Source organism: Cryptomeria japonica, chromosome 7 (assembly GCF_030272615.1).
Source record: "Cryptomeria japonica chromosome 7, Sugi_1.0, whole genome shotgun sequence".
NCBI classification, from domain to species: Eukaryota; Viridiplantae; Streptophyta; class Pinopsida; order Cupressales; family Cupressaceae; genus Cryptomeria; species Cryptomeria japonica.
This window is the reverse complement of record NC_081411.1, coordinates 589710942-589734072: the sequence shown is the minus strand read 5'-3', so window position 1 is coordinate 589734072 and position 23131 is coordinate 589710942.

Here is a 23131-nt window from a genome sequence, read left to right as displayed (position 1 = left end):
AAACAAGCAAGAGTACAACTAGTCCATTTTCAAATTTCTACCTTGAATCCTATCATTGACATGCATGTCAAATGGTTAAGTTGTGCGACTTTTCATTTTGCACTTCAGTTTCATGTTTTTTAACCAAATCAATGTTTTGATGCCTTTTGCGGGGAAAGATAAAGGTTTCATACTTTATTTTTATCATAAATACTATGGTGTTATAAATATATTAGATTCCCACTATGCCTCGATCGAGGCTTTGGATGTTTATCGACTATTATCACTTAAAATGAAAAATCACGTCTTTAAGTTATTTTGATAAATGACTTCATTGGTTTAACAATGCATAAATATTGTACCATTTTGCAATATTTTCACACACTGGTTGTAAATTTTAAAAGAAAATGTAATGTTTTTGGGAAGCGTGAAAGAATAAGATTTTTCTTATATTAATAATATCTAATTGTAGTGTCATTAATTGTACACCTTTAATTATTGTGTCGAATTTCACACTCTCTTAGCACCCATTTTAGTATTTCCCATTCTTCTATGCATTATAAGACCTTTATTGTAATTCATTAATATTTAATTCAATATTATGAGTCTTATTCCACTTTAATATTGTTGAACACATTTCTGGTACAATATAGTAACAGGGACCAGAGCGCCCAACGCCCTAGTCTGGTTCAATCAGGCTCAAATTTCAATGACAAATGCACATCAAAATTCCCTTTTCAACATTGTACTCTATATCTTAGTTTTAGTTTTGTATCTATCTGTTGTTTACTATTATCTTATTTGTTCTCATACTTTCACTATCTTAATTTGTTTGCATCCTATATTTGACTCATTTCCCCTTTATATTAGCAAAGGAATAGAAACTCTAAAAGTATTCCTTGAATCTCTTTCATTAGAAGAAGTCAAAGTGAATCACTTTCTTAGGCTCTATCATATTCCAATGTGTGAATGAGAGTGGTATTAGGTCTCAGTTTACCTCATTCATTTTTTATCCAACACACTTGGTTGTGGACATGTTTGAAAAATTCGATCTAGGGTTGATTGGTGTTTGAGTTATTTGGTCTACAGGATTAATCTATTTGATATCTAGGTTTGCAAGTTATTGATGTGATGACGAGTTTGCATGTTTGCTTATATTTCTGAGTCATGTAGGTTGTAGATTAGCTACTCATTATCTTGTAGTGGGATGACTTGGTGTGGACTATCTTTATGCATGAGATTGATTTAGTTGCTGGTTTATGCGATAGTGGATTTGTTGTAGTTAAGAAATATACAAAGAATAAAGAAGTTGAAACCCTAACCGGTGTAATAGGTGATCAACAAGCTTTGATTATTGAAAAAATGATCAATCCCATGATGAGGTATGTTGTATATGGAATTTCTTACAAAATTTATTTGATAAGTAAAGAAGGTTGAACTTCATCTATTGCTATATACATGGCACATATGCTTGTTATTGAAGATAGGGTGTTCGACTTGTGTGAATTTCTAAGGGATTTATTTCTAGAAAATATCAAGATGTCAAAAGAGAAAGGTTACCCCTTCTAGTTTGGATTACTGCTTGTGTGTCTAGCTATGTATTGTTTGGGATCCCATACGGCTAAGGAAAATGTGATATGGGAATTTGGAGTCCTAGTTGCGAGGAAAATCTTTAGATATTTGAATGGATTGAATAAGAGAGAGGATGTATACAATGTTTATTTAAAATATTTTCTGGATATGTAGAGTATCAGTCTGGTATCCCCTGCTACCGGTTCTACTATAGAAGGTTCTTCCTCCAGAAAGAGGAAAAGGAGAGAGTCTGTGCATTCCAGTGCCTCAAAATATAAGAAGAATAAGAAGGATCAGAAGGAGAAATAAATAATTGTGATTGAGGATCCAAAATCTTTTGTGGCTAAGGGAGAAGTTATTGTTGCAGAGTAGAGAGCAAAGGAATCTGAATCCGATGATGAATCTAACTTACTGGAGATAATTGGTAGTGTAGATGGAATAAGGAAGATTGGAAAGATGTGGTTGACTTATATTAAGGTAGACTTAATTGAGAGTATCTTGATGAATCATTTGGTCTAGAATAATATCAAGATTGAAGATGTTAGTGATATGCTTCTGGAATCCCTGTTTGAGATTGTAAAAGAAAAATTGATTGAGAAACTTGTTGATGCTGAAGTTTTAGAAGAAGAAGAAGGTGATGATATACAGAGTATGCTGAAGAAGTGCCCATATGCATTGATGAGATAAGAGAGTGTATCAGTAGTGCTAGCAAAGTTTACAGGTACTCTCTTTCATGACTGATAGTTGCAGTGAAGCATAAAACAAAATTTGATGTAGTTGAAGATGAATTGAGCTCCTTGGGTAAGTCATTTGATTTTATGAGTGACAAGGATGGAGAGCAGAGGAAAAAGATAAATTCCTTTCAGACTGAATTATTATTTTTGCAAAGGCAAGGAGAAGATTTTGTGAGTTTTTTTTGGAAAGTGAAGGAGATTGTTGAAGCAAAATTGGAACATTTATCAACATTGCTTGATAGTGTAGTTGAGCATGAGCAAAATCCATCTACTTCAAATAAATTTTTTCATACTATTGGTTTGTTGGTAGAATGTAGAAGTTTATCATTTAGCATCAAATTGGTTTTATATTATTGGGAGGTTCTTCTTCCGAAACTGAAGGAAAAGTACAAGCTAATATTTCAGAAGAAGAGTAGTTCAAAATTCTTTTGGGTTGGTATGCAATTTTGACATCCTTTTTGCAGTTGAAAGTATTTAGTTTCTTTCTTTCTTTTCTTTTTCATCAAAGGCATCCTTTGTTCTTGATGTCAAAGGGGGAGAAAGGTAAATATAATAGGAGAAAGGTAATGGAATAGGATAAATAAGGAGATCTATGAGTTAGGGGGGGTCGTATGCAGATATATTTCTTTTTGAGATGTTTTTCCATTAATGACAAAGGGGGAGATTGTTAGACTTGTGTGAATATTATCATTGTTGTTATTGATATCAAATTTCGTTATCTGGTTTGGATTGGATAGTGTATGCTATTGGAGAAGTAGTCTTGGTATTGCAGTTTTGGTATTACTGGTTAAGTATCAATGGAAGAAAGGTTTGAGATATGATGTAAGACATAAATGATCTAATGGAGTTATTTCTAGAAGATCCTCATTTCTGGAATCCTGAGTTGTGCTTATCTTGGTTGGTATCCTTTCTTGGTTTCAGTTGTGTGTTCCGGCATCAATTATGTTAGTTATATCAGTTATATCTATTATGATTTATGTTCCAACATCTATGGTATATGTGAAATTTGTATCTTGGAGTTTGGAGTTGTTGTACTTGGAGTTTTGTGCTTATGGGTCCATATTTATGGGTCTGATAGATCCCTGTTCTGTTTTGGTAACTAAGATATATGCATAGGTAAATAAAATATGTGAAGGAAGCATGTAGGAGATCTTGCGGAGGCCAAATTTGTTATCATGTTTTTGGTTAAGGCTTTATTGGATAACGTGTTGATCCAAGAAAAATATTATTTGTGCTTGGTTGACATATTATCCTGGTGTATAAGTTTTTTGGTATACATATAAATCTATATGTGTAATGTTGAGGTAGTGGAGCAGTGAGAAGTGTGTATGTGTATAGAAAGATAGAAGAAGAGAAGAGTGTAAATCAATGGAGTATATGCTGGGTGACACAGTAAGGAGCATGTTGAGTTGTGGTCAGTGGTGCAGTAATCCTTTAACGGATTTGTTGCAGGCAGTGGTACAAGGATCCCCTAATGGATTAGCTATAAATATTTTGTGAGTTGTTATCTAAGCTTAACTTGGAACTAAATTCATGCATTATGGAGATGCAATTTTCCTAGATCATTTACTTTCTATTGTAGTGAGCATTCCGATAGTGAGCCACCCCTTTTTAAATACCATATAACTAGTTATATTATCTTGAGAGATAACACTCTCCATGTTTTTTCCCATTTGGGTTTTCCACATATAAAATTTGGTGTACTGTTTGTGGCTGTGTTATTCCTTTATTATGCATTTGTTATTTCATGTTGATGAGCTTAATTGCTGAAATTGATATATCAGTAAAAGGTTAAGAAATTGTGGAGAGTTTAAGATATTGTGGGAATACTGATTCAACCCCCCTCAAAGTATTTCGTACTATTCAACCGATTGAACAAGACTAGCTGACAACAAAAAACTTAAAGCATCATAACTCCACTTGCCAATCAGACCATCGTCTAAAAATTGAAGTAGAACACTGCACAAACCACATGAACATGTTCACCAAATTGCAACACTTGAATCCAGATATAAGAAATCCACCAAACATTCTCCAAAATTATTCAGATAGACAACCTTATTGTCAGAAATAACACCAACCAACTTTGCCATCTGAGCACTAGAGGATCTGCATATTTGATAGTGCAATATACACAACATAGATATAAAATTTAGAACTGTAACACATAATATTCACATACTAGAGGAATGCAAGACATTATTCATCCGAGACATTAAAAACTCTTTCCTACATAAATATTATTTCCAGCATATTGAGACTTCTACTATACCAACTTCTAGAAATACTTCAACATCTCTACAAGAAAATTCAACAATGTTAGAACACACAAATACTCTTTCCTGCATATTGAGACTTCCACTATATAATACTTACTTCAACATCAATGACACCACAAGTAGTGATGCCAAAACACATAAATACTCTTTCCCTACATATCGAAACTTTTACTACACCATCCTTACTTCAACATCAAGGACAACACAAGATAGGTTGACATCCATGACAACAAAGAACAACAACTCAAGTTTCCAATAACCTTGTCTTTCTTTGTCACTACTCTAAGGTCTCGGTTGTAATGATTTAGGAAATCCTTAAATAAGTTAGGAGCCCCAATAGACATGTGAAACCTAACAACCCTAGGTGAGTTGCTTCTGCATAATCTTCTTATTTCATCCAAAGCTATTGACTCATAACACTTTTTAGAAGCTTGTCTAATTTACAATGTCATAAATGAATGTCCAAAATATACTGATGAAATTATAAGGCACTGAGAGCGGGGGGGGGGGGGGGGGGGGTGAGTTAGTGCAAGTAAAAACAATACAAATCTGATTATCAATTTCACCAACTTAAAAATTAATAGGCATATAAGAAATAACACCAAGTATGAAATCACTACATAAAGCATAAAACACATGACACGAGAGTTTATATGCGGAAAAACCAAATGGGAAAAACCACATTGGGAGTAGGTTCCCACAAAGATCCACTATCTGCAGTATAGAGATGAGACCGATTAAGGTCTACAACACCCGCTTAGGGGCACACCTTGTTTAGAAGTGTCTAAGCTCGATTGAGAGCTTTAAAAAAGGCTTGTGAGGACCAAACCTGTTAGGAGCTACCCAAGTTACTGGGATTGGCAAACACAAGTTAATGTGTCACCTGGCTAGAAGATTTAATGATCATACCTGTTAGGATATGATCGCACCCTATTAGGAGTGACCTTGTAAGAGGATTTTCTTACTGCAGCTGTTAGAGAGACAACAAGTACAAATGATCTCAGTATAACACCTTCAATGTCGGATAAGATGCACTTCAAAACATTACAACATCACATATGCTTCATCTTTCAACTCCTCTGATCACCGCACGATCATAAATATAAAATTCGCTAATAATCTTTCACACTTTCAAGCTCATACACATATATCCTTTCATACCTCATCACACATTTAAAATCATCATTAGGTCAGCTAGAACCTTGTTACAATTCCCTAGGTTAAATGCATCTAGACAATCTTGCATTGTATGCCTTAGCCGACATAACAAATCCGATTCTATGTTGTTTTACTGATTTGAGTAATTTTGATCACTACTGGTTAAGTCTCAGTCAAAATACCTTCTCTGTCAATCAAATCTCGTTCATCTAATTGAAATTAGCACGTGCACTCATGGACATAACTTCATCTAATAGCCTTCATTCTTGTTGTAAAACTGCATCATCTCATTCTTCATAAATTTCCTGTACCGGTTGTCGGAATATAATATTGTTTGTCTTTTACTAGTTAAAGTCCTAATTATCAGTTCTGATAAAACTGTCTCTGCTATCGGTTAAGCCTTGCCAGTTCACCTATAGGACTTAGATGACTATAAAAACATAGTTGCCATCAATGACAACATACAACATAGTCATTAGACAACAATCTAATAAAACATGTACCGGTTGCATCAAGTAGACAAACAATTACCGGTTAAGATCAAATGATCAAATGCCAACATATACCACTTGTAGAAAGACCCATTCAAATTCCCCTTTTAAATTTTCTATTTTTGTACCCATACCTCCTCATGTATAGTTTTTATCTATTATTCTTTGTCTATGTCACTTAAACTATCTGTAATGCCATAAAACGGTTAGTTCAGGGGTTAGTCAAATCAATATAAAACTAAACCATTAAAAAGAATTATCAAGGAAGATTAAGCATATAAAAACACAATGAGAAAACATGATTAAACCAATATAACTTCCCTAATGACACTCCCAATGTCGTGATTCTTCCTTGTCCTCATCTCCACGAACCGCATTGCTTCGAGGTTGTCGAATGAAGAGTGGGAGATTGAGTGGGGTTAACTATGGAATGCTCTCAACTAGGATAACACCATAGATGATGGATGTAGATTATGATTTGGATATGATTGATTATGATAATGCAATCATAAATGGATCTAGAATAAAAAAGCCATTATAAGGCTATGATGAAAAGTGGATTTACAACCAAAAGGGTAGAATGATGATGTGATAAAAGTCAATCCTTGATTGATGGATAAGGGCTCAATTTATAGAGTTGGAGGCTTGAAAACCGATGGTCAAGATTGAAGATTGATCAAGGGATAAGATTGAAAGGAAATGCGGTCCTAGGTTTGAAGGCTTATCCTTGTGACAAGTATCACAAGGAGAAGTGGGTGCAAGGGTAAGTGTGCTCACACATGTGAGAAAAATCTTGGGAAGTCCAAGAGGTAACAAGTGGAAACACTTGTAGAAAGGTGTAAGGGCTAGTGGAAGAGAGTTTATGACATATGAGCTAAAAGAGGAATGTGTAGAGTGGTTCTATGGGGAAGATAATCCTCACACATGTGTGAGAACCCCTTGGTCAAAGGTGATGTGGACATGTGAAGTGACTTGTGAGTCACATGTGGGTTTGGGTAGATGTGTAGTATTTTTAATTTGAATAAATACAAACATTGGTTAGGCTTTGGATTAATTAGGATAATGAGGGTGATGGTATGATGAAAGAGTAACTACTGAGAGGGGGGTGAATCAATAGATAGAAAACTGATATAAACTTTCACCAATCTCAAAATCAACCTCTCAAAGCAAACTCTAAACTGACAAGTTAAACCACTGAACTACAAATGCAATATCACTGTCAAGATAAATCGGTTGACTATTATACAAGATTAACAGTAAACAAATTGAAACTCACAAACATCCAAATACTTTACTGACATAAGTAAAACTTCATTTCAGATTGCTGCCAGTTAACATAACATATCAAAGGGGATTAAGTAGTTAAGCAATTCAACCATAGTAAACATAACCACAAAAAAATTCACCACTTGACACAATATTTTTTACGTGGAAACCCAAATGGGAAAAAACACGATGGGGATGAATACCCACAAGTATTCTGAACTCTTCTGAAGTTTGTCTTGCTAGAAGTCAAGCTTGTTAAAGCTTTACAAAAGTCTTGTTAAGAATGGATCCTCTTAGGGAGCACCCAGTTAAGGGACTGACTATAATGCCCTATTAAAAGCAATACCCTATGAGAAGTAACCTCGGTAGAGGATTTGAAATCCAAGCTAATGGACCACCTGGTTAGAGGATTTGAATAACACTAAGCTTGTTAGAGCTTACCCGGTTAGGGGATTTTACTGTTGTAATTGTTAGAAAATAACATGGGTTTGCTGATCTGTTTGAATAGCACTACACTTGCTTGTTCAGATCCTTTTCTTACTCCTATATGCCTTTACACAAATTATAGATACATCATCTAGTTCAACAACCACACTCAACTACAACTTTTCCAACTCTGAAACAAAACAACTCATCGACCTTATAAACAAATCAATAAGTCGGTAACACAACAAAAAATTGATTCTCTCATAGAGATTACAAACAAGTCGGTTCAAGTATGACCATTGGATTACATAACAATCTCTGCACATCATTCAAGATAGCCTCGACCACTCCTTGATCACCGCTTCATCGAACTCTGTAACTCATCATGCATTTTGCATTACATGCAATATACTTGCTCATTCCCAAGATAAAAACTGTTATCTCAATGCAACAAAAACACTTAGAAACTCTTCTCATACAAAATGCATACTTGTCATAATCATTACCTCTTATCATCAGATCATAAACCAATAAAACCAATTCACCAAACTTAATCGGTTAGGTTTTATCAAATCAACAGGTAGGGTTTACTAGTTCAACTCTCCATTACTTAGTAGTATCAGTTCATTCCACAAACTCACCTACCGGTTGTAGTTCCCTTCACTATCTCTTCCTACCGGTTACAAAAAAACATTATAACAACATCATTACCATTTAATTGACATCAATGACAACATAACATTTCATTAATGCAACCTTTGTGCAAATGCCAACAATCTCCCCCTTTGACATTAATGGCAATACAAATATCAACACCCTTGATTTCTATGATTGTGAATAGGAATCCTAGTTTACATTTTACCATGTACTCTCCTTGTCTTTAGCTAGTAACTGGCTATAGACCTTCTCTCTGTGAATCATACAATTCTTCTCCCCATAGTCACATAGTTCTTATCCCCCTTTGACAACAATGCCAAAGTGAAAGTAAAATATGCAATGTCAAACTTCGCTGTTCAACATCAACAACCTGCAACTTGATGCTCCTCCTGTGGAATAACTCCACTTTTACACCAATCTTGTTGTAAAATTCTACAAGTAGCTCTGGGATTGATGTACTCTACATCATGCTCAATTGACCTCATGAAGGGGTACAACCCCTAGCTGACTTCTAAGATACTCAAAAGTAGTCTTAGACAGAGGTTTAGTAAAGATATTTGCAAGATGCTCCTTGGTAGAAACATGCTCCAATATCACATCTTTACTCTGCACTTTTTCCCTCAAGAAATGATACTTCAATTCAATATGCTTGGTTCGTGCATGCAAAAAAGGGTTCTTGGAAATATTTATGTCATTGGTATTGCCACATAAGATCTTTACAGGTTCTGTAAACTTCATCTTGAAACCTTCCAAAACATGTCTCATCCAGATAGCCTGGGTACAATTCATATAAGCTACAACATACTCAGCTTTAGTAGTAGACTGTGATATACAACTTTGCTTCTTGCTACTCCATGAAACAAGTTTTCCTCCAAGAAAGAAAGCTCTACCGGTTGTGCTTTTCCTATCATCAACATTGCCTATTCAGTCTACATCTGTATACACCTTCAAGTCAAAGTTACCCGATATGGATACCATAATCCATAGTCAATAGTACCTTTCAAATATCTGAATATCCTCTTGGTTGCTATCAAATGTGTTTCCTTAGGATTGTTTTGAAATATAGCAACTAGATCAACTGCATGAGCTATATCCAGTCTGCTGTGAACAACATACTACAATTTCCCAATCATTGACCTATACTCCTTTTCATCAACAGACATGGCTTCATCTTCCTTAGACAATTTATAACCTGTAACCATTGGTGTCCCAACTGGTTTACAGTCACTCATACCAAATGTCTTTAATACCTATTTCACATACTTAGACTGTGTGATGAAAATACCACTCTTCATTTGCTGTATTTGCAAGCCTATGAAAGTTTTTATCTCTCCCACTAGAGACATTTCAAACTCACTTTTCATTTCATTTGCAAAGTCATTGCTTATGTCATTATTTCTTCCAAATATGATATCATCTACAAACACTTCACTATCCAGTATCTAATCTCCTTCAGATTTGAGATATATGTTGCTATCTTCACTGGTTCTCTAAAAACCTATCTTCATTAGGTGTGAATGAAGCTTTTCATACCACACTCTCGGTGCTTGCTTCAATCCATATAGTGCCTTGTGCAGTTTGCATACCATGTCTTTTTCATCAGTCAAAGCATAACCATCTAGCTGCTCAATGTATACTTCTTATTCCAATATTCCATTCAAAAATGCTGACTTCACATCCATCTGATATACTTTGAATCCCTTATATTCTGCAAATGTAAGTAAAGCTATGACACCTTCCAGTCTAGCAACTGGTGCAAAAGTCTCAGCATAATCTTCTTCTTCTTCTTGTGCATAACCTTTTCAAACCAATCTAGCTTTGTTTTGGACTACTATACCATCTTCATTCAATTTGTTCTTGAATACCCACTTAGTACCTATCACATTTTTATTCACCGGTCTGGGTACTAGGGTCCATGTGTTATTCTTCTTAATTTGATCAAGATCCTCCTCCATAGATTTAATCCAAAGATCATATCCAAATGCTTCCTTAGCAGTTTTAGGCTCAATAGTGGAGATCATGCAAGAATTCTCTCTAATTCTTATTTTGGTTAACACTCCAGCATCCTTATCTCCAATAATCTGGTCAGGATTGTGATTGAGTTTCACATACCTCAAAATAACATTATTATTATCTTCAAGTTCTTCTTCTTCATTATCATCATCTTCTTCTGAATCTACCTGTTTTGGATGAACTAGTACAACAACATTCTCTTTACCAGTTTCAGGTTTCACCGGTTTTGGTTCCAAAAACAAAATGCAAGGATCTTCATCCTTTTTCTCCACACTGGTTTCCACTGAGACTTCAAGATACTCATGCACTCGAACATTAACACTCTCAATGATTCTCTGTGTCTGGTTGTTATAACATTTGTAGGCCTTACTCTTGGTGGAGTAACCAAGAAATATACCTTCATCACTTTTAGCCTCAAATTTACTAACATAGTCACCTCTCTTAATAAAAAAATTACTGCCAAATATCTTGAAATAACTAACATTAGGTGATCTACCATACTAGTATTCATAAGGAGTCTTATCCTTACCTCTTTTTACCAAAATCTGGTTCATAGTGTAGACAGTTGTGTTGACAGCTTCTCTCCAGAAAGTTTTCGCTACACCTCCTTGTATCAACATCATTCTAGAAGCTTCAACAACTGATCAGTTGTTCCTCTCTGCAATACCATTTTGTTGTGGTGTCCTTGGTGCAAAAAGCTATCATTTGATACCATTTTCTTTACAATATCTAGTGAATTCCTCAGAAGTAAATTCACCACCTTGATCAGTCCTCAGACACTTTATCTTCTTACCACTTTCCTTTTCAGCTAAGGCCCTGAATGCCTTGAACTTTCTAAATGCTTCTATTTTATCCTTCAAGAATGTGACCCACATCATTCTTGAGCAATCATCAGTGAAGATCATAAAATATCTATCACCTTAAATACTTTTAGTCCTTTTTGGTCCATAGAGGTCTGTATGAACCAAATCTAATAGATGTTCCACTGAAAAAGATTTTCTCTTTAAAGTTGAGGATGTCATCTTTCCCAACTGGCATTCCTTACATAGAGCATTAATCGGTTTCTACAACTAAGGCAAACCTCTCACTATCTTGGACTTACTCACTTTAACAATGTTATCAAAATTTATATGACAAAATCTCCTATGCCAAAGCCAACTATTATCTACTTTAGCAATTAAAAAGTTGTTGACTTTTGGATTCAGGTGAAACAGGTTACCTTTAGTCTTCTTGCCAGTTGCAATCAATTCACCTTTGCTCCCATAGATTTTGTACATACCATTCTTAAACTCCAATGGGTATCCTCTGTCATTGAGTTGAGAAACACTCAAAAGATTGTGCTTTAGTCCTTCAACCTAGTAGACATCATCTGCGCTGCTCTTCCCATTAAGAGAAATAGTTCCCTTACCTTTTACCATGTAGGGCGAGTCATTACCAAATATCACAACACCACCATCAAATTCCTTCAAGGAAAGAAATTCGCTCTGGTAACCGGTCATGTGATGTGAACAACCACTATCATTGATCCAATCATCATAATTATCCATGCGAGAAACTAATGCCTTCTGATCAGATGTTTCCTCTTTAATGGCTATAAAAACAATGTCTTCATTAGCATCACCCTCAGATTCCTCATCAGTGATACCACCATCAACTGCAATAAGATAATCTCTTTTGCCTTTTCCCTTGTACTTCTTGAACTTCTCTCGATTGTGCTCATTATCACTATTAGAACAGTTAGCTGTAATGTGTCCAATCTTGTTGCATGCAAAACATTTCAAGGTAATTTACCTTTGTACTTACCGATACCTCTAGGCAACTGTTTGGCCAACAATTCTTTAAGCTCAACCAAACTATCTTCATCATCAACTTCTCTATTGAATCTAGATTCATAACTGTGACTGATATCTCTATTTTTCCTCATAGATGGGTTAGAAATTGAAGCTCTAAATGTAGATTCAGATTTTTGAACACTACCATCATAACCATTTAATTCAAAAGCAGTAAGCTTACCAAAGATGGAGTCAAGGGTTACCTTAGTTTTGTCAATTGACTTTAGCTCTTGAATGGCTGCAACTCGGATAATGTAGATCGGTAGCAAGGTTCTCAAGACCTTAGTAATTACTGTGGCATCTTCCACTTTACCACCAACACTCTTGATCTCACCAAATATCTCTTTTATCCTTTGACCATACTGTTGTATATTCTCACCTTCAGCCATCCACATGTCATCAAATTTTCCTCTTAGACTCTCTTCTTTGGCAATATTTGCTATAAATCTCTTCAAGTTTCTTCCATACCTCATAAGCAGTCTCTAGACCATGGACATCAACATATTCTGCATCAGACAAAGAACTAATAATAGCCTCCAGTTCTTGATTATTTTCTTGTTTCTCTTTCTTCTGATCATCAGTCATAATCCCACTAGGTGTAACATATTGAGTACCAACATGTTCCCAGTATTGACTTCCTAGACTCTTAATACAAATTTTCATCCTATCACTCCATATCTTGTAGTTCTCTCTATTAAACTTTGGACCTTCCTTCTTCATCATGTTCTACAAGATCTTTACCTCAAGCTGCTAGGCTTAGACCTTAGAGGACCTGAGAAGCTCTGATACCAATTGATGGTATGATGAAAGAGTAAGGATCTGGTCAAATAATGAGAGGGGGGGGGTGAATCAGTAGATAGAAAACTGATATAAACTTTCACCAATCTCATAATCAACATCTCAAATAAAACTCTAAACTGACAAGTTAAACCACTAAACTACAAATGCAATATCAGTGTCAAGATAAACTAGTTGACTATTATAACATATTAACAGTAAACAACTTGAAACTCACAAAAATCCAAATACTTTAGTGAAATAAGTAAAACTTCATTTCAGATTGTTGTCGGTTAACATAACATATCAAAGTGGATTAAGTAGTTAAGCAATTGAACCATAGTAAATATAACCACAAAAACATTCACCACTTGACACAATATTTTTGACGTGGAAACCGAAATGGGAAAAATCATGGTGGGGATGAATACCCACAAGTATTTTGAACTCTTCTGAAGTTCTCTTTGTTAGGATCCAAGCTTGTTAAAGCTTTACAAAAGTCCTGTTAAGAACAAATCCTCTTAGGGACCACCGATTAAGGGATTGACTATAATGCCCTATTAAAAATAATACCCTATGAGGAGTAACCTCGGTAGAGGATTTGAAATCCAAGCTAATGGACCACCTGGTTAGAGGATTTGAATAACACTAAGCTTGTTAGAGCTTACCCGGTTAGGGTATTTTACTGCTGTAATTGTTAGAAAACAACATGGGTTTGCTGATCTATTTGAATAGCACTACACTTGCTTGTTCAGATCCTTTTCATGCTCCTATACTCCTTTACACAAACTACAGATACATCATCTGGTTCGACAACCACACTCAACTACAACTTTGCCAACTCTGAAACAAAACAACTCATCAACCTTATAAACAAATCAATAGGTCGGTAACACAACAAAAACCTAATTATCTCATAGAGATTACAAACAAGTCGGTTCAAGTATGACCGTTGGATTACATAACAATCTCTGCACATCATTCGAGATATCCTCGACCGCTCCTTGATCACCGCTTCATCGAACTTTGTAACTCATCACGCATTTTGCATTACATGCAATATACTTGCTCATTCCCAAGATAAAAACTGTTATCTCAACGCACCAAAAACACTTAGAAACTCTTCTCATACAACATGCATACGTGTCATAATCATTACCGCTCATTATCAAATCATAAACCAATACAACCAATTCACCAAACTTAATCAGTTAGGGTTTATCAAATCAACAGGTAGGGTTTACCGGTTCAACTCTCCATTACTTAGCAATACCAGTTCATTCCACAAACTCACCTGCCGGTTGCAGTTCCCTTCACTAGCTCTTCCAACTGGTTACAAAATAACATTATAACAACATCATTACCGGTTAATTGACATCAATGACAACATAACATTTCATTAATGCAATCTTCATGCAAATGGCAACATGAGGGGATTAGATGATAAGTTTGTAGGAATCACTAAATTAGCCTAATTAATCATGGATTAATTTAGCTAATTAGGATTAGGGACCAAAATAGAATATTTCATAAAGATGAGTTTGATTTATTGAAATAAGTCAATATTTGGAAGGAGATATTTATTAAATATAATTTAATTAATTAGAAGGTAATGGTAGGTTAATATGATTAATTAAATTAATCGTGCGATAAAGAAATAATTAATTAAATATTAATTTAGTCAATTTTATGTGTCTACATTTGCCCCTCTTTGATATAGCATCATGAAGTGATGATATGTCAAAGAAGAATAAAATCTAGTGGATAGAAAAAGATAGGGACTAGTAGCATGATTCCCTAGTCATTGGTGGGTTGAGGAAGGATGACAAGGAAGCCATGGTATACCCCCTCGAGAGGACATGTAGGTTAAGAATACGGGTGTTCTCTTGAAATGGATCAGAATAAAGAATGAAAGGTAAAAGGGAAGGATAAGAAAGGTGAGTAAACTGAATCATTAGGTGAAAAGGGATATGATAAGATGAATGTAATGATTATGGATAGGATGGGTTGAATGGAAGGTGATGAAAAGGATGGGATTGTTGTTATGCATTATATAGAGAGAAATCCTAGGTTTGATTTTGTAAAGGATTATTGACATTACTGATTATAAGAAACAAAATGTAATGAATATACGATGCGTGGACTAGACTCGCAGACAATAGGTTATCTCAATATACACAAGTTCACAAACACCCGTGATGGTGTAAATGCGAGACTTGATGGATCGTAAAAGAGAAACCACAAACATGCCATACCACAAAAACTATGCCCCAATGTACACCAACCCAGACGTACCAAGATATAAAATGATCAAGGTAGCCATGAAGAGGTATAGTCCTAGGATACAAAATAAAATCAAAGTGAAAAGATAATTCAAGCAAATGAATCATGGGGTAAACAAAAATATCTTGCCAAGAGAAGAACATGGATTTGGATAAGTTGTGAGGCATGAGAAGGATTCATCCTAATGGGAACTAATGATAGGATAGATTGATGATAGGCAATAGATTAAGTTGATTGGGAGAGACACTAGTCAAGGGGATCTCTTCTTGGATTTGGTTAACACATTGTGGATAGGTGCTTGGATTATGCATGAGTCTAGGTAAGATCAGATGGATGGGAAAAATATCAGATTGATGAGAATATTTGTATTCGCAATAATGGATTAAGTTATCATTGCAGGGTGGAAGGAGGCAGAGATAGGATGAAAGTGAATGGTGAGAGAAAATGAGAATGATAAGCCAATGTGTACCCTTAGCTCATGTAGGAAATACTGTGCAAATGTAGTACTGTGATGCCTTTGATTGATGCTATGCAATTGATCAATATAGTGTTGGTGCAATCCAAAGAAATTGGTTGAATTGCCCCAGTTTTTGTCAAAGCGTGATAGTTGATGTCAGTTGGTCGCTCGAACATGATAAAGTCTAGGTAATTGAGTCAAAGTGACCTGTTGAGACTTAGACAATTGATTGAATTGCCCGATGAAGTCAAGGTATCTGAGTTAAATTATCTGATGAGACTTAGACAATTGATGTAATTGTCTATTTGGATTGTGGTTGATTGATTAACCAATTGACAGTTGGGTTTAAAAGAAAGACATAACAACTTATGGTTGTGTACAAGATGACCTAGATGACAAAGGGCTACGTAGCTTGATCAAGGAGATGGATAATGATGTGGGCTATGTGGTGATGATGACCTAGATAAGGAGGGTGGGAGGGATTCAACTATGTATGAATGATATGCAGTGATATAGATTGATGGATGGATGAAATGCAATGGTAGGATATGTTCTAATCTTGACTAAGATATTGGAAACCAAGGTTGACTGTTACACCTATTACAGACAAGGAATATTTCCCTCCATTCTAGTGCACATACCAATGGTCGAGGTATACCTTGTATTCAATAAGCCATAGTGATCCATGACTGTATTTTTGCATAGGATATTATATCTTAGTGAACTTCCCACATAGACACCATTAGTATTTTCCCTAGAACTTCATTAGAACAATCCACAAACAAAGAAAAGATACCATGAACCATCCTGGCCACTCTAATCACTTGTGGATATCCTTGAGTGACATAGGAACATGATGTAAATCAGTAAAAGACACAATCACCATTAAAAGTCGAACAACCAAAGAATCTTCTTGCCAAAAGATGTGTCATCATGTCTTTTTGTAAGGAAGGATGCATCTGTGTGAAGACAGTTGTTTGATGTTGAGCTTAGGCATTGGACAGTCTGCAGATGAATTGATAGTTTGCCTTATTTGAGTATTTGATTTGTAGGCTTAGTTTGGTTTCGCTTCTGATCAAATGTTTGTGTGAACAAGAATCAGTTTATTGTAAAATTTTCAATTGATTTTTGTGATGTTTTTGGATTTTCTAGTTTTGTACAATTTTTCCCAATGTTTTTGATATATTGTTGAGTTTTTACAAATGTTTTTGGTTGTATTTTATGACATTTTTCAAATGTTTTTAGATTATTTTAGATTTTACAAATGTTTTTGGTTTATGTTTAGGTATGCCCCCCGGTCAATGTACAAATTGCAAGAAATATGGTCATAAGTTAGAAGATTGCAAAATGAATGTTAAATGTCATGCATGTGGAAAGTTTGGACATTTGGCTAATCAATGTAGGTCAAGGAATGACACCGGATATGTCAAAGAAATTCAAAAGAACAATGTTACATGTTATGCATGCAACAAAATAGGTCATATTGCTAAGTACTCATAAGCAAGACTACACCGGTTAACAATGATAAAGCAAATGAGAAAGGAAAACAAAAGGTAGATGAAATACAACAAGATACACCAAGAGATGGATTAGAAAATTTGAAGAACCAAGTGGAGATGCAACTACACTGGTAATTACACCATTAACTCCACCGGTAGAATAGACCATTCTTGCACTGATAGGAAATTCAATTGGTAACTAAGGCATATGCCTTAGGGGTTGGAAAATTCATTGCGAGTCTTGCATATTCCTCAGAAGAGATCTGGAAAGAGATCTAGAGATTGGTATTGATCATTAATGGAGGTTTATCCAACATAAATTATGAAACCGACATTTGGTAGGGTACATTGCTAATCATTTATGATAGTGATGAATTAGGGTTTACACGTTGATAAAAAGGGAAAATGGACTCATTTTCACTTACCCAACACTCGAGCAAACCAGAGCGAAGCAAAGGCGAATCACAGGTGATCAAGAGCAAGCAAATGCATTCCAAAGAATTTCCGACAGTCATCTGAGGAGTAATAAAAACCCTTCAACCGACGATTGATTTCCAGGTATTTATTTGAAATGGCATCTAGATCATCATCTGCTCCTACTTTCATTGTGAATCCCATTGTTGCTGAGGTTAAGGATAGGCTTAGGCCTGTTTTCAAGGAAGCTCCCCAAATTGCTATGAAGGAAGACTCTACTAGCACATTTTTGAGGGTTCCCGATGGCGTGGTATATGTGGAAGATGTCAGGGCCTATATTCACTACAAATTGGAGGATTTAGGCACTGAGGAAATCAAGGGAATGTATCAATCTGTGATACTAGGCAACTTCAGAACAATCAAGCCGAAATATCAAATGATTGAGGATCTAGGGTTAACCAAAATCCTATACATATCAAAATTCAAGGATGAAGTGATCAGATATGTTCTGAGCAATGTCCATAATGAATTTATCTGGCTAGACCAACCCCACATGATCACCAAAGAAGCTATTCAGGTGGTCACCGACTTACCCAAAGTTTGACAGGAGCAAGGTAAGAAGATCTTGAACACTGCGGTTGGGAAGCTCACCGACGCAACCCATGATGGAAAATCAATGAGGGTTAACACCATCAAAGATACAATTGTGAAATTTGCCAGCATGATCATTGGATACAAGGTAACTCAATCAAGCTGATTAAACTTTGTTGCCAGTTCCTATATCCATGCTGCACACCAAATTAATGATAAAGAATAATGAAAAGTATGACTTGTGTGAATGGTTAAGGAGTGAATTAATGATTAATCTTGGCAAGATCAAAGGTGTTAAGAAAGGAACATTCCGGTTTGGCAATCTTATTATCTGTTTGATGTTATACTTCATGAATGAGTTATCGGGTTTGGGAAATAAGTGTTGGGATCATGACATACCGGTATGTATGCAGATCAAAGAAGCAATTACCAGTCTTGGTAGTAACAGGGATGAGAAGCTTTGGGGCTACTTCAAATTTTTTTAGGAGAACATGAGACTAAAGGAGAGAATCTCCAAACACATTGTGGAGAAATACTCCACTGATATTTGCTTCATGGTAAAAACAGATGAGACACTCATGGAAGCAGTGGAACCTAGAACTATATGGGTCACTGAATTGGGTTATGAAGTAGATGGAAACATTTTGGAGCTATATTCTAAAATGGTGATTGATGCTCCTTTGGATGAAAAGGTTGAACACTTTGGCACTGTAGAAGAGAAGGCTCTTGAGGTCAAAATCGGTTTCAACAAGAAAAGAAGAGAAAAGAAAATAGACAAAATGTCTGCATTTGTTCAAAATGTAATTTACAGGATAGATACAGAACTAGGTTCTAGATTTAAACCAATAGATCAACCGACAACAACAAGATCTCCAGAGGTGAAGAGGCCTAAAAATTTCATTTCTTCTATCACTTCTAACTCTGATCCAGAGGATAATCAACCTCTTGCATTCAGAAGGGTACAAAGGAAGAAAGCTGACAAGCCTCCGGTAGAGGAGAAGAAGGTGGAACCAAGGAGGAAGCTAATTAGAAAGGTAACAACTACATCCACACCTCCGGCAAGGAAACTTGCTCCATCTGCTCCTGCAACCCCCAACAAGAAGAAAAAGAGTGATGAAGCAACTCAATCTGGTAAAATAACTTGTGCAAAGTTAATTGATGAGGTAACTAAAGATGGAATTTTGAATAATGTGTCAAATTTTTATGAATATTTAGATGATAATGAGCAGAATGAAATGGAAGAAGCAATTTTGTTATATTTAGACATATATAAGAAGGCTTTGGTAGAGATTTTGAAGGAAATACCCTTATCATTGTACAATAAGTTAGATGCAAGGAGATTAGATGCAATCAAGAGGGACAGAGAAATCAAATAAGTTGAACTTTTGAGTATGTGTGGCTCTATAAATAATGAGTAAATGAAAAGGTGTATAGATGTTGCAAATAGAGAAACCTTTAGCAACAAAACCCAGAAAATAGGCCTAATGATGGGTAGAATCAATGAGATAATAAATGAGACCAGAGATGGTTGGGTTAAATTCTTCCAAAAGAATCCTTATTTTCTCACTTCTCAAGAAGAATTTTCTAAGGCAATTGCTCCCACCATTCCAGACAAATCTAAAGGGAAAGTAATTTTGGGAAGTTCAGATCGAATTTTGAGTGAACTGACAAATAAACCTAAAACTAATTTTGTATAGTCTGGGCAAGGTAATATAGATAATGTACATGTTACAGATAATATTGTGGATAATACTCCACTGATAGTAACAGATACTGCACCAAGTGGCGAAGCCACCAGTTCAAAAGAGGATGACAAAAGGGATACAACGGGAGAGGATAAGGAAAAGGAGACTGATAAGACACCCAATACCATACCGGAAGTTGATTCCCCTGCAAAAATTTGGCAATTGATACTTCTCAAGTTGAGAAGAAATCAATCACAAAGATGAGTCCCATAGAGCTAATGATGATGGCTACTCAAAAGCTAATAAAGGAAGGATCTGCAGACAAAGGAATAATAGATCAATCAATAATAGTTTTGCATAGATTGATTCCTAATTGTATGATTGAAAATGAAGAAATCCCTTCTGGCAAGCTTAAGGCATTAACATAGCACATGTCCAAAAAATTTCAATCATTGCAGCAAATTTCCAACAAGAAAGCACTTGAAAGATATACTATGGCCAAGAAAGCCGCTTTTGACTAGATTATTGAGACAAAGAAGAGGAAGGTTGAAGAGAAACTTGTACTCATTGAAAATTCTTTGAAACAATGTACTAACATCTATAGGGTCTGTTGTAATATAGAGATTCTTAAAACAGATGTAGATCAGAGGTTAAAAGAATTACATGAAAATATTGCTAATATTGCTAATTCTTTTGATGGACTAACTTCACTTACAAATTCCATTGATGGACAAATTTTGACCTTGGAGATCCAAGTTTTTTCTTTTTAAAAGAAAAGAGATAAGATCATTCGGAGAGCAAGGAGTCTTAGAGGTATGGTGAGTCCAAGACTGGATTCACTTGGTGTACATAAGAGGGAATGTATGGATATGCTCGCGAAGCCCACACCAGCAGAAGTAACTGAGAAAGAAACACTAGAACATTTACTGATTTGAATTGTATCCATATCTGAAACATTCAAAACTGACTGGGATACCTATGTACAGTTGCTAGAGAAAGCTTACCTGAAAATTTTGAGATTGGTCAAGCTCCAATAAAGAAATCTGTAATTATTCTTTCAATTCTTTCACTGATCTTTGGCATTGATGCCAAAGGGGGAGTGTATATTATGTGAAAAATATGTGTATAATCCTAAGGCCAGGATATCGAAAGAGTATATTGTAGACAAAGTCAATCAGCTTAGGGGGAGCATGTTTCATGTTTCAGTTAAACCGACAGGGAATCCATTTTTCACATGAGTGTTGCCATCAATGCCAAAGGGGGAGATTGTTGGCAATTGATACTCATTTGATTCATATGTTGTCATTGATGGAAAAAAGATTCTATTGAAGGCATATACCAACATTTGGAGGCATACATTGGCAGATACTGACATTGGAGCATTCAAGGTCATCACCAGCACCGACACCGGTATCCAACACTTCAGTGAAGCGGACATCAGTTTGGGATCTGAAAGGTTTTATTTATACAATCATTTTGTAATTATTGTATAGGGACGACATTGAATATCTTTTGTATTGTAAGCCGACATAAGGCATATTGTTTGTAAAGGGTATATAAGTCAGTTTATTAGGTCATTTTGACATATGACAAGGTAGAAGAACTGTGTAATGTGAAGGATATGTATGTAGGTCATTTGTATGCGAATGTAATATCATACAATGATCAGTAGATGGTTTGCAAAGAATTCTTGAAGGAAAGGAGATACCGATAGAAGGATTCAGGGTCTATGCACTAGTACAGAACAAAGCTATAACCAAAACTCTTTTTCTCATTGTAGATGCATTTTGTGAGTTCACCAGTACTATTTTATTTCAGCAAAAGCTTGTAGTCAGTGGTACTCTTTTATGTTGAGAAGTGTGCTCTAGGGAGTGTTCCTTCCTGCATGTGTAGGTCCCCATGCAATGTAATATCTTTCATATGGCCAGTGAATTGATATTGTGGGTCACAAATCCCACCATGGTTTTTCATGTATAAATTCTGTGTGTTATGGTGTTCATTCATGTGACTGGTTTATTTACTTCATGTTGTTGGAATCCAAGAACACTAAGAGGGGGGGGGGGTGAATCAGTGTTCTGCCGATAATATAAGACTTTACCTTATTATAACATACACATATAAACCGATAAATGAAGAAACATATAACATGAAGTAAATAAACTAGCCACATGAATGAACACCATAAAATACATAATTTATACATGGAAAACCTCAAAGAGGAAAAACCACAGTGGGATTTGTGACCCACAATATCAATTCACTGGCCATATGAAAGATATTACATAGCATGGGGGCCTGCACATGCAAGAAGGCACACTGCCTAGAGCACACTATTCAACACAAAAGAGTCTCACTGACTACAAGCTTCTGCTGAGATAAAATAGTACTAGTGAACTCACAAAATGCATCTGCAATGCCAAAAAGAGTTCCGGTTAAAGCTCTGTTCTATACTGGTTCATAGACCCTGAAACCTTCTACCGCTATCTCCTTTCCTCCAAGAATGCTTTACAAACCATCTATTGATCATTGCATGATATTACATTCGCATACAAATGACCTACATACACATCCTTCGCATTACACAGTTCTTCTATCTTGTCACTATTGCCATCAATTCCAAAGGGGGAGATTGTTGGCAATATGGATGAATTGATTATGTGTTGCATTGATGTTTTATCATTGATATCAACACTATCTGTTATGGTTGGTTACTGGTAGACAGGTTTTGGTTACCGATAGAAGATCTTGTGTTATTGGTAAGGGTTTAAGGTTTAATCAGTAGAGCTTTCACTGAGAATCTTTGACAGAATGCATAAGTGGTATTGGTGCGGCTTCTAGATGGAATTCAAGATGCAGAAGGTGATCCTTGATCATGCCTCAACTGATTGGAGACAATCTCCTGCACTGATAGAATTGAAGGTATAGTCACATAAGACATTTGTATAGTTGGCAGTATTGTTTTGTATTCCTGAGGTTGATGCCTTTCCGTTATCATGTTTGACAAATGGGTCTTTAACG